Source organism: Macaca thibetana, chromosome 5 (genome assembly GCF_024542745.1).
Source record: "Macaca thibetana thibetana isolate TM-01 chromosome 5, ASM2454274v1, whole genome shotgun sequence".
Lineage (NCBI taxonomy): Eukaryota > Metazoa > Chordata > Mammalia > Primates > Cercopithecidae > Macaca > Macaca thibetana.
In genome coordinates, this window is record NC_065582.1 from 86,452,135 (window position 1) to 86,471,333 (window position 19,199).

Below are 19,199 nucleotides of genomic sequence, written 5' to 3' on the forward strand. Positions count from 1 at the left end.
GTCCAATGTATAATTCTTATGTCTTTGCATCCTAATAACTTAGCTCCCACAGATAAGTGAGAACATGCGATGTTTGGTTTTCTCTTTCTGAGGTACTTCACTTAGAATAATAGTCTCCAATTCCAGCCACATTGCAACGAATGCCATTATTTTGTTTCTCAAATCTTGAGGAAATACTGTAATCAACATGGAATATACTTCAGTTACCTTTATTCTTCAGTCCATGTCAATGAATGGAAGAGAAATTGTATGACATGTATGTGGCAAAGACTTGTTAGTGACCTGATCATAATTGACATGAGAGAGCTGAAACTGTCAACATAATAAGCTAAAATTCTTAAGCAACAGCTTTGACTTAAAACATGTGGGACTTTCAGGTAGAGAATCTCTAGCTCTGCATTCAGTGTGAAAATGTTTTTATTTGCAATTTATTGTCAAATAACATAAGAAAACTTTACTTGGATGAACCTTTATTTGTATTTTCTGTGAATGAACATTCAGCCAACCACCAGGCTTGATGTTCACAAGAAAACACAGTGATAAAATGCTGCTAAAATGGAAAATAAGAGAGGAAAGCCTTTATAAGCTAACTAAGAACAGAAAGTCTTTCCGAGGGCAATGAATTCTCTTGAAATACCAAATACTTCTTACTGGAGAAGTTATGCAATGAAAAATCATGAGAAATCCTTTCTTCATAGAGCAGCACTTGTGGAACATGTGAGATTTCACACTGGACAAAACACGGTCAGCATCTTGAAAGGAGAAAAATCTTCAATGGTAATTCATTTCTTAGTTGATGTTAAGTTTCTCACATTGAGGAGCTATCAAACCTGAAAATCACTGGGGAGAAACCTGATAGATTTCTCATCAGAAAAGTGAGTCAAGAAGGTGGACCTCTAGAAAAAACTCTTAACACATAATTTAGCAAAATAATTCAGAAATTTGAGAAAATGTCGATTCATAAAAATGTGGCATGTAAATGTATAAAAGCAAAATGACCTGGGGAAAAAATTGAATGCAGAATTATATAAGAAATTTCATTAAACTTTTCCAAAAGATCAATACTTACAAATATTGAAATAATGCAAAATAATACATACAAAATAATTATAAAATAATACTTACAAATATTGAAATATATATAACATGTATATACACATATATACACATTTTCTTTTTTCCAATGACATATGTATATATGTTATGTATATACATGCAGAGCTAGAGATTCTCTACCTGAAAGTCCCATATGTTTTAAGTCAAAGTCATTGCTTAAGACTTTTAGTTTATTATGTTGACAGTTTCAGGTCTCTCATGTCATTTATGATCAGATCACTAACAAGTCTTTGCTACATACATGTCATGCAATTTCTCTTCCATTCATTGATGTGGACTGAAGAATAAAGGTAACTGAAGTATATTCCATGTTGATTACAGTATTTCCTCAAGATTTGAGTCCTTTGGAATATTTAGATGTTAAAACTATAGCTGAAGTCTCTTCCACTTTCCTTACATTCATCATTCCTAACACCATGTCATCTAAAGTCAGAATACGTTCTGGAGACATTTGTAATTTTCTCTCCAGGGTGAATTTTCTCATGCTATTTAAGATTAGTACATTGACTGAAGTCTTTCCCACATAAATGGCATTCATATGGCTTTTCTCCAGTGCATGTTCTCTCATGTCATCTAAGGTCCGAAGATAGACTGAAAGCTTTCCACAAAGACATGCATGTAGCTTCTCTCCAGTGTGAATTCTTTTGCGCTCACAAAAGCCAGAGCTTTGACTAAAGGTTTTCCCACTTTTATCACATTCATAACATCTCTTTCCAAGTGAGTTCTCTCATATCTTTCAAGGTTTAAGGATTGAATAAAGGCTTTCCGACATTGATACACTTATATGGTCTCCCTCCCATGTGAGTTTTCTCGTGTCTTCTAAGGTGAGAACACTGAGTGAAGGCTTTTCCACATAGATGACATGCATGTGGTCTCTCTCCAGTGTGAGTCAGCTTGTGCTGTCTAAGGTGAAAGCAGTTAGTATAAGCCTTTTCACATAAATTACACTGATATGATTTACCTTTAGTATGAATTTATGAATTTATGTTGTTGGGGACAACTGATTACTAAAGGATTTTCCACACTGTTTGCTGATGTAGGGTTTCTTTCCACTATGAGTTAACAAACATTGAGTCATTGTGGAACTGTGAGTGCAATCTTCTCCCAAATCATTATGTTCAAAGAGATCCTCTGGAATGAGAGATTTCTCCATTGTTAAACTGGTGGATGTGTCTTTTCTGATGATAGGATGCATGGATACCATATGTTTTTTCCTAAGGGCACTTTCCCTGTATGGACTCTGGCCTTGAAGAAATTCTCTGCCTTCCCTCCACAGCTCTTTTCCATGTTCCAGCTGCAAAATTATATAGGATTTGCTTATCTGATACCTGAGGGACACCAGGTGACTAATGTTTTCCAACATCACATCTTTGTACAGCTTTCTATTGGATGTGTCCATCAAGAGAAAGCTCCACTCTTCTGGGTGAAGTCAATAGCTACATCTTCAAAGGTCACTTTCTTTAGTGAATGTGTTGTCAAGAGCTCAGTTTCTGTCTGTCTTCTTCTGGATTTTCACTTGCAGATGCTTCAGGCACTAAGAAAAGCTGGAGCTGAGTCAAGTTAGAGAGCTGAGCTGAGCGAAATACAGAAGTAGAGGAAGTGGCAGAAAGGCACTGGGAGCTCACTGGATCCCCAAGTAGCCCATTTGCCTGGCACCACAGGCATCCATCAGGAGGGTGGCCAGATGAGTAGGGGGTAAAACTTCACAGGAAGGTCTTGTCTAGCTGAACTTTGTAACAATTTGAATGGAATGAGAAGCCTCCTAGCCAGAACTCATATATTTCATTTTCTTTATCCACTCATTGATTGATGGGCATTTGGGCTGGTTCCACATTTTTGCAATTGCAAATTGCGCTGCTATAAACATGTGTGTGCAAGTTTCTTGTTTGTATAATGACTTATTTTCCTCTGGGTAAATACCTAGTAGTGGGATTTCTGGATCAAATGGTAGATCTACTTTTGGTTCTTTAGGGCATCTCCACACTGTTTTCCATAGTGGTTATACCAGTTTACATTCCCATCAACAGTGTAAAAGTCTTCCCTTTTCACCACATCCACGCCAACATCTATTTTTTTTATTATGGCCATTCTTGCAGGAGTGAGGTTGTATCATATTGTGGTTTTGACTTGAATTTTTCTGATAATTAGTGATGCTGGGCACTTTCCATATGCTTGTTGGCCATTTGTATATTATCTTTTGAGAATTGTCTATTCATGTCCTTAGCCAACTTTTTGATGGGATTATTCATTTTTTCTTGCGGATTTGTTTGAGTTCTTTGTAGATTCTGGATAGTAGTTCTTTGTCGAATGGATAGATGAGGATTTTCTCCCACTCTGTGGGTTTCTTTTGCTGTGCAGAAGCTTTTTAGTTTAATTAAGTATCATCTATTAATCTTTGTTTTTGTTGCATTTGCTTTTGGGTTCTTGGTCATGAAGTCTTTGCCTAAGCCAATATCTGGAAGAGTTTTTCTGATATTATCTTCTAGAATTTTTATGGTTTCAGGTCTTATATTTAAGCCTTTGATCCATCTTGAGTTGATTTTTGTATAGGGTGACAGATGAGGATCCAGATTTAGTCTTCTACATGGGGCTTGCCAATTATCCCAGGACCATCTGTTGAATAGGGTGTCCTTTCCCCATTTTATGTTTTTGTTTGCTTTGCTGAAAATCAGTTGACTGTAATTATTTGGCTCTATTTCTGAGTTCTCTATTCTGTTCCATTGGTCTATGTGCCTATTTTTATATCAGTACCATGCAGTTTTGGTGACTATGGCCTTAGAATATAGTTAGAAGTCAGGTAATGTGATGCCTCCAGATTTGTTCTTTTTGCTTAGTCTTGCTTTGGCTATGTGGGCTCTTTTTTGGCTCCATATGAATCTGAGGATTGTTTTTTCTAACTCTGTGAAGAATGATGGCTTTTTTTTTTTTTTTTTTTTTTTGAGATGGTGTTTTGTTCTTGTTGTCCAGGCTGGAGTGCAATGGCACAATGTCAGCTCACTGCAACCTCTGCTTCCTGGGTTTAAGAGATTCTCCTGCCTCAGCCTCCCTAGTAGCTGGGAATACAGGTACCCGCCACCATGTCCAGCTAATTTTTTGTATTTTTAGTAGAGACAGAGTTTTACTATGTTGGCCAGGCTGGTCTCGAACTCCTGACCTCAGGTGATCCACCCACCTCAGTCTCCCAAAGTGCTGGGATTACAGGCATGAGCCACATCTCCCAGCTAATGGTGGCATTTTTATGGGAATTGCATTGAATCTCTAGACTGCTTTTGGCAGTATGGTTATTTTTCACAATATTGATTCTACCCGTTTATGAGCATGAGATGTGCTTCCATTTGTTTGTGTCATCTATGGTTTCTTTCAGGAGTATTTTGTAGTTTTGCTTATAGAGGTCTTTCACATTCTTGGTTAGGTATATTCCTAAGTATTTTATTTTATTTTTGCAACTATTGTGAAATGGTTTGAGTTCTTGATTTGATTCTCAGCTTGGTCACTGTTGGTGGATAGCAGAGCTACTGATTTGTGTACATTAATTTTGTACCTTGAAACTTTGCTGAATTCATTTACTAGTTCTAGGAGCTTTTTGGATATGTCTTTAGGGCTTTCTAGATATACGATCATATCATCAGCAAACAGAGACAATTTGACTTCCTCTTTACTGATTTGGATGCCCTTTATTTCTTTCTCTTGTCTGATTGCTCTGGCTAGGACTTCCAGTGCTATGTTAACTAGAAGTGGTGAAAGTGGGCATCCTTGTCTTGTTCCAGTTCTCAGGGGGAATGTTTTAAACTTTTCCCCATTCAGTATAATGTTGGCTGTGGGTTTGTCATAGGTGGCTTTTATTACCTTAAGGTATGTCTCTTCTGTGCCAATTTTGCTGAGGGTTTTCATCATAAAAGGATGCTGGATTTTGTCAAATGCTTTTTTTGTATCTCTTGAGATGATCATGTGATTTTTGTTTTTAATTCTGTTTGTCTGGTGTATCACATTTATTGACTTGCATATGTTAAAGCATCCCTGGTCTGAAACCCAGTTGATCATGGTGGATTATCTTTTTGATACGCTCTTGGATTTGGTTCACTAGTATTTTGTTGAGGACTTTTGCATCTATGTTCATCAGAGATATTGGTCTATAGTTTTCTTTTTTGTTGTTGTTGTGTCCCTTCCTGGTTCTGGTATAAGGGTGATGCTGACTTCATAGAATGATTTAGGGAAGATTTTCTCTTTCTCTGTCTTTTGGAATAGTGTCAGTAAGATTGGTACCAATTCTTTTTTTTTTTTTGTGAGACAGAGTCTCGCTCTGTGGCCCAGGCTGGAGTGCAGTGGCCGGATCTCGGCTCACTGCAAGCTCCGCCTCCCGGGTTTACGCCATTCTCCTGCCTCAGCCTCCCAAGTAGCTGGGACTACAGGTGCCCGCCACCTCACCCGGCTAGTTTTTTTGTATTTTTTAGTAGAGACGGGGTTTCACCGTGTTAGCCAGGATGGTCTTGATCTCCTGACCTCGTGATCCGCCCGTCTCGGCCTCCCAAAGTGCTGGGATTACAGGCTTGAGCCACCGCGCCCTGCCTGTACCAATTCTTTAAATGCCTGATAGAATTCAGCTGTGAATCCTTCTGGTCCTGGACTATTTTTATTTTTATTTTTTAACCATTTCAATCTTGCCTCTTGTTATTGGTCTGTTCAGACTTTCTATATCTTCCTGATTTAATTTAGGATAAATTTCCAGAAATTTGCCCATCTCTTCTAGGTTTTCTAGATTATACATGTAAAGGTGTTCGTAGAAGACTTGAATACACTTCCATGTTTCTTTGGGATTGGTTGTGATATCTTCCATAAAACAAACATATTTTTTTTTAAAGAGGGTGGACAAAGATTTATAAGGCAACGTTTAAAAACAGATGTAATTAATGATTTCAGACAACATAGATCTCAAGGGTCAAAACACTAAATGGTTAAAAGCAGGGTTATTTTTATCATGAACACTACATTGCACAATGAAGTTATAACAGTTATAAAACTTTATGCATGACTAACATCAACACCTACGGTCAAAAATTATCAGGACAAAAGGAAATGTGCAGAAATACTATAGCCCCAGAAAAATCTAACAGCCTTACCACAGACTTTGAATGATACAAGTGGTCACTTAGGTTTTTGGCTTCATATTCTTTCCATTGAGAACTGCCCTTCTTCTAACCCTGAGAATGTTTTGGTGGCATTAATCAAGAGACTGTATCTTCCCCACCAAAGGCACTGAGCAAATGTAGTGGACACTGGATACTCCACTTCGATTCTTTGGGATTCCTTTTTGCCGGTTTTGTAAGCCCATTCCCAGCTTTTGTGTGCTTTGCCAGTAAGGCTTTGCATCTGAGCCCTTTGGAGGCTGGGCCTTGGGCACTGGGTCTGCCTTGTCTACATGTAAAGCTGAAAGTGCCTGGAAGTTTTATGGCCTTCCAATCTCTCCACACCCAGGGCTTCTTTGCCGCAGGATGACATGCTAGGAGGTATAATTTATGATCCACAGCTCTCATATCAGGTTTTGGAAATTGCAAGGCTTTTTTCCCCTTCTTTAGCTTTCCCCACTCCCTTACTGTTTTCTCTCAGAAGCATATACTTAAGAAATCACTCTCAATGGAATCTTTTGAGTGAGTCTTAAGATGTGAGTCTGTGAAACTTAACCTGAGATAGCACATAGCCTGAGCTGACCAATCAGAGTGGCTTATCTTTCTGACTCAAGAACTGGCCAGAGGTGGGCAATTTACCAAAACTGGGAAATCAGAGTCCTTTATCTTGTCTTGATTTGTGTGTTGGAAGAAAGATTGTTTCTCTATTTCTGTGATTACAATATGCAAGGAACATACAAGGCTAGATTTCCTAGAAGCTGATCTTGTTGTACATAGAGACTGCCTGAGAAAAGTAGAGACAAGCAAAACTACAAGATGAAGCAAGAAAGATATTACCAATAAGAATTATTAATATAACAGGGATTTCCAAAACATATACTTAAGCAAAGGCTAGATCTAGGGATTCAAATGATAACTTATCATTTGAAGGGCCCCAGAGTGCCTGTGCCTTTGGGTGGTGTGACATCTCAATGTCACCTTGTTTGGACTGATGATGATCAAGCCCTGAAAACCAGACGAGATGATGGATGTCTTGGCAGATGCCTATGTAGATGGCCGACATTGAAGAGCAGACCTGCTTCATTCCTTGGCACTATGTAAACAACCTTAATTAAAGAGGAGAAGAGTTGAGCCCCAAATTCCACTCCTGGTGGAATAGGGACTTGAAACAGATATTAAATTGACTTGTAGAAAAATAAACTAGGCTGTATTTCTGCTGTGTTATGATTGAATGTATCCTCCAAATTTGATGTTTTGGAAACTTAATACCCAATGCGGCAGTATTAAAAGATGAGGCCTTTAAGAGTTGATGGGATCATGAGTGCTCTGCCTTCAGGAATGAATCAATCCATTAATGGAACAACAGATTAAAGGGTTAATGGATTAATGGTGCCTATACAAGAAAAGAGAGACCTGAGCTAGCACAACCAGTCTCCTCACCATGTGATGCCCTGTGGCCCCAATTCGGGAATCTTCAGAGTCCCCACCGGCGCAAAGGCTCTCACCAGATTTGGTCCCTCACCCTGAGACATTTCAGCCTCCATCACTGTACAAAATGCATTTGTTTTATTTATAAATTACTCATTCTAGGTATTCTATAAGCAACAGAAAATGGACTAAAACAGAAAATTGGTAGTGAAAAGTGAGGTGTTGCTGATAACAAATACCTGAAAGTGTGGAAGCTGCTTGGGAACTGGGTAATGGACAGGGGCTGGAAGAATTTGGAAAAATAGGCTAGAAAAAGCCTAGATTCTGGTGAAGCCTTAGAGGATAAGAAGACTAGGGAAAGTCTGGAAGTCCTTAGAGGTTGGCGAAGTGGTCATGACCAGAATGTTGATAGAAATGTTGACGGCAAAGGCCATGCTGATGAGACCTCAGATGGAAATGAGGAATAAGGTGTTGGGAACTGGAGCACAGGGCACCCTTGCTACACCATAGCAAAGAACACAGCTGTGTAGCCACACCCTAGGGCTTTGTGAAAAGCTGAACTTAAGGGTGATAGAATATCCCATGGAAGAAATTTCTAAGCAGCAAAGTGTTCAGGCTGCTGTGTGGTTACTTCTAACTGCTAATGGTAAACTTCTAGAGAAAAGGGAAACAGTAGAAAAATTTGGAAATTTATCAGCTTGGCTATGTGAAATAGCATTTTCAGGAGAGGAATCCAAGAGTATGGCCTAGAGAGACCATCTGCTAAGGAGATTGGTACAGAAAACAGAAATCATCAAGAGAATAGAAGAAAGACCCAGAAGGCATTTCAGAGATCTTTAGGGCTGCCCCTCTCATCGCAGGCCTGCAAGCCTGGGACAGCAGAGTAGTACTGGGATACAGGTCCAGGGAGGCTCCCTGCAGGTTTGCAGCAGGCTCCTTGCCTGTGACTCTGCACCCCACACAAGGCAAAGCTGAACTGCAGCTGCGGAAGGTATAAACCTTGGCGGAGTCCACGTGGTACTAATTCTGCAGGCTTGCAGAGAGCAAGAGCTATAAATGTTTGGCAGCTTCTACCCAGATTTCAGAGAATGTTATGGAAATCCTGGGGACCTAAGCAGAGACTTATCACAGGGGCTGGAACCACCACAGAGAGACCCCAGTAGAGTAATGCGCAGCTGAAATGTGAGGTTGAGGCACTGCAGGGAGTCCCCACCAGGGCAATGCCTAGTGGAGCCATGGCCACTGCAGAGAGTCCTCACTAGGATAAAGCCTAGTGGAGCCCTGGGAGCAAGACTGCCACCATGACCTCAGAACTGTGAAGTAACCAGCAGTATGCAACATCTACTTAGGAAAGCTTCAGGCACTGGACTCCAACCCAAAGGAGCAACCATGTGGGCTGCACCCAGCAAAGCCATAGGAGTGCAGCTGTCTGAGGCCTTGAGGGCCCAGCCCCTGCTCCAGTGTGTCCAGGAGGCAGTGTGTGAACTCAAAAAAGATTATTCTCCAGCTCTAAGATGCAGTGTCTGTCCCGCTGGGTTTTGGATTTGCTTGGGGCCTGTTATTCTTTTCTTTTTGCCTATGTCTCCCTTTTGGAATGGGAATGTTTGCCTTAATCCTATACTACCATTGTGTAGACTGTAGGCTTTGGGCTTTTGAGTTGGTGCTGGACCAAGTTAGAATTTTGGGGCTATGAGGATGGAGTAAGTGTATTTTGCATGTGAAAAAGAAATGAATTTTTGGGGCTGGGGTGGAATGCTAGGGCTTGAATGTTCTCCAGATTTCCCGTGTTGGAAGCTTAATTTTCAATGTATAATTTTCTATATTTATATATATATATATATATTTATTTATATATATATATATTTTTTCTTTGAAAATTACTCCGTTTCAGTTATTCTATTATAAGCAACAGAAAAGAGACAAAGATATGCTGCATTTGAGTTTGTGACTAAAATTTAAACTCACTCTACTTCCTATTAACACTTGTGGGATGTGGTCAAAGGAACTTGGGAAAGCAGAACTTTACTTCAACTCCAATTCCCCACCCCCTCCCCCGCAACAATTCAGTCTTTGTCATGTAACAGGGCTTATGGAGTTAGTATAATATTTATTTTTAAAAGAAATATGTCAATTTCATATCAAGATTTTTTTGGCTTTTGCATTCAATTTAATAACTGTATAACAATTATTTACAAATACTTACAATATAATCTTGCTCTTCTGGCTATTCTAGCTCCTGTTTTTCCCAGGGCCTAGGAGAACTTTCCTTTTACTGATGTAAAACTTTATGGTCTAAACTGACTTACATGACTGTTCATTGTCTTGCTACAAAATCTTATATTTGGATGCAACTGTTGATGATACCCCAGTTCTTCTTTTTCTTCTTCTTCTTCTTTTTTATTTTGAGATGGGGTCTCGGTTTGTTGCCCAGACTGTAGTGCAGCGGCTCCATCATGGCTCACTGTAGCCTGGACCTCCTGGGGTCAAGTGATCCTCTCACCTCAGCCCCTCCCTCTTCCCCTCCCCGAAGTAGCTTGGACTACAGGCATATGCACCACCATGCCTGGCTAATCTTTGTTTTGTCTTAGAGATAGGGTTTTGCAATGTTGGCCAGGCTGATCTCGAATTCCTGGGGTCAAACAATCTGCCCAGCTAGGCCTCCCAAAGTGCTGGGATTACAGGCATGCACCACCGTGACCTGTCCAGTTCTTTTTGCATTTATTTTGTAACCCTGGCAAGTAATTACTTAGGGAAGACTAAGTGAAAGTCATGTGTCTCAAAAAAGAATGAGGAAATCACATTGATAATTAAAAAATGCAATTGCCTGCTTACATAAATTATATATTGAAGTGTATGAATACATTTCATCCCAAGTATATGTATTTTTATGTCCAAGTTTTGGGCCCACTCCCTCACTTGTGGTCTGAATTGTGGTGGAGGATATTAGATACCTATTTTTACGTGTTTGAGGAATCTGCAAGTGTTCAGTGCCTGCAGTTTGAAGATAAGTGAAATTAATTGATTTACCAAGTAGATGATGAGTTGAACTATGTTTCCCTCTTCTTCAGGACTGTCAGTATGGCTCAGGATGTGGAAGAAATTGCTAAATAGTCTATCCATCTCCCTTGATCTTTAGTGAAAATTCCACCCCAAATTTGGCATAAAGTCTTCTGAGTTTACAGAACTATTGCCAGTTTTAAAAAGAATGATATTCATAGGTATTTTAATGGAAAGTTGGGGAGAAGCAAATTAGGCAAATCTAACCTGCTTCCTCAAGTCCCTGAAAAAAAAATCTCTTTTTAATTTCCTATTGTTACTGAATGGAGAGTATTTTTCTCCCTTTGATTTCTAATAACTGACATAGCAGGTTTTGCTTGCACTTCATGTTGCCACAAAATTGTATTATTCCATTTTATATTTTTCCTCTTGCTTTTCCAAATATTTGTGCCACCCTAAGCATTTTCTCCTCTTTCCAAGCCATACAGATTCATAAACATTAGTATCTTTTCTTAAGCCCGCTGTAGTTAAACGTGTGTCAGGTTGAGCCAGATAGAATCTCATGAAACAGTCATATCAAGCAATGAAACATATGGATATATACAATTCATAGTTTATTCTTATTTTTAGCAATATAGCCTTTTTTTGGCCTAAAAAGAAGACATCGAAAGCAAATATTTAAAAATTCTTTTGTAAAATATATATAGTAATCATCTACATGGATGTAGCAAATAATATTCTTACAATTACAAATATTTTTAATTGAATTTTTAAAATATTCCCATCTGTCATACAAAAATGTTGGATTATATTATCTCTATATACCATTTCTAGCTCTAAATTTCCCATCTGAAACCTCAGTGTTAGTAGAATTTGGTGGATTTTTTGAAAGCAGTTTGGGTCACAAAAATTCTTTCCTAGGAAAGAATATGTGACAATTAACAGGTCTATTCTTCAGAAGTTTGAGTCATACCAAGCCACACATGATTCATTGTTCATCTTTTAGTTTACGCTAGATGAAGAATTCACAAGATTTGAAAAAAAATGAATACATTATCCCAGAATAAATTTTGGTCTCTGAAGTTTTGATATATGTTCTAATAATGAAAATAGTACATTGATGATGAGGTAGAATTTTATAGAAAAAGAAGAATAGTAGGGCTTTTAATGCATATATTCTCAAGTCTTAAGAGTGTATCTCAACAGGATAAATGCAGATCAACTTTTTAAAAAAAAACTAAAAAAGAGTTTCTTTAGTGTGTCTTAATTCATAATTTTAAAATAGTGATGCATATGTTGAACATCTTTCTAAGTAGGAATATAGGTAAACAGACAGACTGATGATAAGGCGGGAAGCCTTTAAAACTGAACACTGAGCAGGGCTGTGGCAACTAGAATAATCACAGTCATTGAGATTCTTATTCTTAGTCTGAACTCTTACTCAGAAAGGGCTACTTCATTCCTGATTATCTGTCTGCCAGGTTCATCTGCTATGATTTCCCAGACATTTATGACTGTTATATTTGTAATGATTTTCCTATGACAAAAGTACGAGAAGCAAAAATTGCACTGCTGTTGGTTAATGAAATAACAGCTGCCCTAGAGCAAATCTTTCTCAGTAGTGGGAATGGGTTAAAAAAAGGAAATAAATATTTACTGAGTTTTCATACTCTGTAGTTGGCACCATACCAAACCCTTAGCAAATATAATGTGTGAAGGAAATTGTTTATGGAGACAGTTCTAGAACTACACTTTAATCATATGTATCTCAATTAAAATCCAGGCTCTCCTTTGTCTTCCTCTCTCTGTTCTTTGAAGATACAGATAACTTCTGTATATTCCCATTACTGAAGATTTTTTTTTTAACTTTTATTTTAGGTTCAGGGGCACATGTACAGGTTTCTTATACAGATAAATATGTGTCACAGGAGTTTGGTGTACAGATTATTTCATCACTCAGGTAATAAACATAGTACTTGATCCTTATCCTCCTCCCATCCTCCACCCTCAAGTAGGCCCCAGTATCTATTGTTCCTTTCTTTGTGTCTATATTTAATCAACACTTAATTCCCACTTATAAGTGAGAACATGTGGTATTTGGTTTTCTGTTCCTGTGTTAGTTTGCTTAGGATATTGGCTTCCAGCTCCATCTAAGTTGCTGCAAAGGACATGATCACATTCTTTTTTATGGCTCTGTAGTACTCCGTGGTGTACATGTAGCACATTTTCTTTATCCAGTCCACCACTGATGGGCACTTAGGTTGATTCCATGTCTTTGCCCTTGTGAATAGTGCTATGAATTAACATATGCGTGCATGTGTGTTTACGGTAGAACAATTTATTTAACATATTCCTTTGGGTATGCACTCAGTAATGGCATTGCTGGGTCGAATGGCAATTCTGTTTTAAGTTATTTGAGAAATCGTATGGCCGGGAGCAGTGGCTCACGCCTTTAATCCCAGAACTTTGGGAGACCGAGGTGGGCGGATCACGAGGTCAGGAGATCGAGACCATCTTGGCTAACACGTGAAACCCCGTCTCTACTAAAAATACAAAAAATTAGCCAGGCGTGGTGGCGGGCGCCTATAGTCCCAGCTACTAGGGAGGTTGAGGCAGGAGAATGGCGTGAACCCGGGAGGCGGAAGTTGCAGTCAGACGGCGCCACTGCACTCCAGCCGGGCCATAGAGTGAGACTCCGTCTCAAAAAAAAAGGAAATCGTCAAACTGCTTTCCACAATGTCCAAACTAATTTACATTCCCACCAAGAGTGTATAAACATTCCCTTTTCCCTGCAACCTCACTAGCATCTGTTATTTTTTGACTTTTTATCAATAGCCATTGTGACTGGCGTGTGAGGGTATCTCGTCGTGGTTTTGATTTGCATTTCTGTAATAAGTGATGTTGAGCATTTTTTCATACGCTTGTTTTGACCACACGTGTATCTTTTGAAGTGTCTGTTCATGTCCTTTGCCCACTTTTTAAAATGTGATTCTTCATTTTTTTTTTGCTTACATTCCTTATGGATTCTGGATATTAGACCTTTGTCAGATGCATAGTTTGCAAATATTTTCTCCCATTCTGTAGGTTGTCTGTTTATTCTGTTGATAGTTTCTTTTGCTGTTTAGAATCACTTTATTTTAATTAGGTCCGATTTGTCAATTTTTGTTTTTGTTGCAATTGCTTTGGCGTCTTCATCATGAAATCTTTGCCAGATCCTATATCCAGAATAGTATTTCATAGGTTATCTTCCAGGGTTTCCATAGTTTTAGGTTTTATATTTAAGTCTTTAATCCACCTTGAGTTAATTTTTGTATATGGCTACCCAAGATTTTAAGATCTAATAGAACACCAATGATGCCAGATTTATTTTGCTTTCAAGTATAAAACTGTGTTATAATATTGTCCCAATGCCTTCTTAATCTAAACAGACTCCTGACAACCTATGCTTGTCACCAACCCTTCTCCTCCAAATCTGATACACCTGACTTTCTGAGAACCTGTGCTAAATGAGTAAACTCACGCAGCTGTAACATATGCTGCCACCTCCTGGCATCTTTTAAAAAGGTAAAATCTGGTAAGAAAAGACTTGGTTCAGATGCTCTTTGCAAATATACTACTCGAATATGGCCCTTCATGTACTTATTCTCCCTTCTTGCTTAGAGTTATCCACTTTTGGGAAAGCAAAATAATCTTGAGTAGGTCATCTGTTCTCTTAGTATGTCTAACCTGATAGAATTTTGAAACTTTCTGGTGATTCTGTTTTGCCATTTACTATGCAGCAGGGCAGTAGTTGATGCTCATGAGGGAAAAAAAAACAGATGAACTCTTTGATGAATATAAGTTTTCCTACTATTTATACTACACATACAAATTTGAGGCAGAAGCCATGACATTCACCTGAGCACTTGGCCATACTAAGTCAAAATTAAATGAAACATTTCTTGCCACATTACTACATACTTGCTTTAATTTTAATTGAAATGACCCAGTAACATTTGCAATAAGGTAGCTAGCTGCTGGTAAACTATGCCATGCATATGAAAACTTTTAAAATTGTATTACTACTTCATATAAAATAGAGCAATGCTAATTCACTGGATTAAATGGCTAATTATCTTTAAAGTGTAAACAGGCCAGGCGCGGTGGCTCATACCTGTAATCCCAGCACTTTGGAAGGCCAAGACGGGTGGATCATGAGGTCAGGAGTTCAAGACCAGCCTGGCCAAGATGGTGAAACCCTGTCTCTACTAAAAATACAAAAATTAGCTGGGCGTGGTGGCAGGCACCTGTAATCCCAGCTACTTGGGAGCCTGAAGCAGGAGAATTGCTTGAACCCGGGCAGTGGAGGTTGCAGTAAGCCGAGATTGCACCACTGCACTCCAGCCTGGGCAATAGAGTGAGATTTCATCTTAAAAAAAAAAAAGTGTAAACAATCTGAATTGAGGCATTCTTAAAAATGTTACATCAAGAAAAACAACACGAGAAGCATGATTGATACATTTTGAATTGTGAATGACAAAAATTCTTGTAATCCATGTGCTTATTGCTCGCTTGAAAGAACAGTCAAAAGTAGATTGATCAAGGGTAGTTTTGTTTTTGTTTTTGTTTTGTTTTGTTTTGTTTTGAGACAGGGTTTCACTCTGTCACCCAGGCTGGAGTGCAGTGGTGCAGTCTCAGCTCACTGCAACCTCCGCCTTCTGGGTTCCAGTGATCCTCCCACCTCAGCCTCTTGAGTAGCTGGGACCACAGGTGCATGGCACCATGCCTGGCTAATTTTTATATTTTTTGGTAGATATGGGGTTTTACCATGTTGCCCAGGCTAGACTCAAACTCCTTAGCTCAAGCGATCTGCCCACCTCAGCCTCCCAAGTGTACTTTTTGCTTTAGTTATTGTTGAATGTCTAGTACCCGCCATAAGGCCTAGCATGTAGTAAGCTCAATGATGTTGATTGAATGAACAATTAATTCCTAGCTCTTTTATTTGTAAAGATGCCCGATTCTTCACATTAATTTATGAAATGGTGTTTAAACTTAACAGTAGATACAACCTTTACAATAAGCAAATGTGTTCTCTTTATATGTTGCTGGTCAAAATGTGGTTCCGGGGTCAGCAGCCTTGGCATCACCAAGGAGCTTGTGAAATTTACTGAATCTCAGGCTCTACCCCATACCTACTGAATCAGAATCTGCATTTTAATAAGATCCCCAGGTGATTCATATGCACATTAGATTCTCAGAAGCATGGCTTTAAAGGACCTAAGCTGTAATTATTATTTCCGTTTTCCATGTAGCTATAGAATTTATTGTCCCATAGATTTCTGTTTTCCTAAATAAAATTATTCTGTGACCAGACTTCTCACTACTTTCTGACCGAGTCAATGCAAAATAAATTTTTCACATCTTTGTTTCCTTCTTTCTTTTCTAAGATTGCTCAGGCTTAGCAACTGTGTGAATTCCTACTCCTGAGCTGTGAATCAGGGGGCTTTTTTTTTTTTTTTTTTTGGAAACGGAGTTTTTGGTCTTGTTGCCCAGGCTGGAGTGCAATGGCGTGGTGTCAGCTCACTACAACCTCCACCTCACAGGTTCAAGCAACTCTCCTGCCTCAGCCTCCTGAGTAGCTGGGATTACAGGCATCTGCCACCACACCTGGCTAATTTTTTGTGTTTTTAGTAGAGATAGGGTTTCATCATGTTGGCCAGACTGGACTTGAACTCCTGACCTCAGGTGATTCCAGCCGCCTCGGCCTCCCAAACGGCGTGGTGGCTCATGCCTGTAATCAGGGGGCTTTTTATAAGGGTAACTCTCTTCTAGGGCTCCTTGATTAAAAACATTTTAAATGATTGAACCAGTGGTTGGCTATGAAGACATTACTGCTTATACAGTTTACTTCTTTAAAAGTGTGTTTGTTGCAGTGCAGACTCAGCACTTAAGGGAAGACTTCCTGCCACAAAATATCTGTAACTGCTCCTGAAAGAGAAAGCAATTATCACAAGTCAGTTAGGTCCTAAAACAAAAAATCAAAACAAAATAAAACAAAAACAAACGTTTTACTGAGATCACCCATGTGCAAATTTATGAAGGGGTTGGATCACTTGTTAATTTTATTTTATCTGCTTTTCACTTAATTGTTATTAACAGCATATTTTTTATTAGAAAGAACGTTTTGTCTATTTTTAACTCACCTAAAGTTATTAAGATTTTTAGTACAGAAAAGCACTTATGGTGGTTGTTAATTATTCTACTCATCGTAATGAGATGCTTACCTAAAGTAGGTATCTTCAAAGTCAGCTCCTGCATCCAAAGCGTGCGTACCAGCTGCAGGGGAGCTGCAGGTATGCCTGGTATCAGGCCATTCTTTGCCTGAGGAGAGGTCTGTATATGGGCCTTGAGGCTAATGGCAAGAGAAAGAAAATGCATTTGGAAAAAATAAAGTGCCACCACATGTGCAGGCTTCCATCTTGGTACTTTTCACTCTGTAGAAATTGCTTGCTAGAAGGTTGTAAAAAGTCGTGGAAAAAGCCTGGGACTTTGGACTGAGACAGATTCAGGTTCTGTGACTTCGTGAGTACTCTCAGAACTCCATTCTTTTTTTTTTTTTTTTTTTTAACAGTAATAGTTTTGAGCTTTGAGATATTTATTATCTTGTGGTTATTATTTTGTAGTATATTTATTTACTGGTTTATTATTTTCTTTTCTTATGAAAATATAACTAGTGAGGGCAAGTGACTTGTTGGTCTATATGCCTGTGTCTAGCATACTGCCTTGCATGTAATAAGTGCTCCCTGTAGATGACTGCATAAATGAAATAGTGTTTAGGTGTGTACTAATAGTTCAGGTGCTACATGTTAATTCATTCTCATGTTATCCTTGTAATGTAACAATAATTAACACTTACTGTTCCAGACAATGTTCTAGATTCTCAGTGCTTTACATTTATTAACTCATCTGATGGTTTTAACAACCATTTGATGCTTCTAAGTAGGTATTAGTGTTATAATTTTCATTTGCAGATGAGGAAACTGAGGAACAAAAAGGTGAAGTTGCCCAAGTTAACACCCATAGACAATTAAGCTAGATTTTGAACCAGGTGGTTTGGCTTCAGTATCCATGTCCTTAACCCACCCATATAAAGTGGTTCATCAGTGCTCCCTTTTGTGGGAAAGGAAGTCAAGATTTAGATAGATTCTCCATAATCACACTTTTGAAAGTTGGCAAAGCAGGGAACTGGGCCTGGGATACCCATGTACAGGCTAGAGTTCTTTCCATGATATCACAGTTCTAGACATTTTATTATGATCCCAGAGACATAGATTTCCAAGGAGAGTCAATGTCTGTCTCCATTGCCAAAAAGGTCAAGAACATTCATCATGAGGAGTATAGTAAAAACAAAATAAAACTTCCCTATACTTCAGCAAGAAACTTTTACATATAAGCCAGTAATATCCTTTGTGGTTCCGGTCAACACATCTTTAAAAAAGTGTGTAAAGATGTTAGGGAAAGTCTAACAATTACATGGAAAAGGGACGGCAGAGCTGCTGTGTAAAGGCATATTAGCAAATGAGTGAGTTTCAATTTACGAATACAAGGACTGACAATAAATTCGAACTTGCCTGACATCTAAGAATGACAAAGTATATTGCTGACTTTTAAAATAATCCCAAAGAACCAATGAAGCTTAAAATATTTAAGTTTTTAGAGTTTAGGGTAAATACTAAGTTTTAGAGGTTGGATTGTAAGCTAATGGAAATTTCTAGAGCAGTTGGAATGAATTTATGAATGTGTTTTTAAGGTTTTAGATAAGTAAACGGAAACATCACTAATGTGTCATTGCAGAAAATTTGGCTTTATTGTTTGTTTCTTAATTTTTTTTAAAAAAAATTATGGTTTTTATAGAGATGGGGGTCTCACTATATTTCCCAGGCTGGTCTTGAACTTCTGAGCTCAAGGCATCCTCCCACCTTGGCCTCCCAAAGAGTTGGAATTACAGGTCTGAGCCACCATGCCCAGCCTGTTGTTTGGTTCTTGTCCTTGAGATATACATCTAAGAACTTGGTGTCTGGAATCAAAGGGTCTGAGTTTGAATCTTAGCTCTGCCCCTTACTTGTTATGTGACCTTGAGCAAAGTTTTTAACTTCTTGGTTCCTCAGTTTCTTTATCTGTACAATGGGATACTGATGATCCTCACTTCATAGGTTTAGAGAGAATTAATTGAATTAATTTTAAATGAAATTTAATTATATTTTAAGCACATGAAAATGCTTAAAACAGAGACAAGCATATAGTCAGGGCTCAATAAAGGTTGGCTGTTACCATTAGCTATTGTGAACGCACAGATGGCATGAACTGCCTGCCCGTTGTCTAAGTTAGTAATTCTCTGCTTTAGGAAAATAATGCAGAGGTATTTCAGTAAAAGAACAGGGAAATATCGTTCTCCATACCATGTGGGCACTTCACTATGGAATCTTCTAGTGATATGTTCAAGTTATCTGTGTGGGGTAAACTGCGTTGTTATAACTGTTTCCAATCATTTGCATT

The 19,199-nt window shown here is 38.5% G+C and overlaps 1 pseudogene; it reads right to left on the reverse strand.

Moving 5' to 3' along the window:
* Nucleotides 1-1,685: 1,685 nt before the first annotated feature.
* Nucleotides 1,686-19,199, reverse strand: part of LOC126954412 (zinc finger protein 705A-like) — a 39,034-nt pseudogene continuing 21,520 nt past the window's right edge.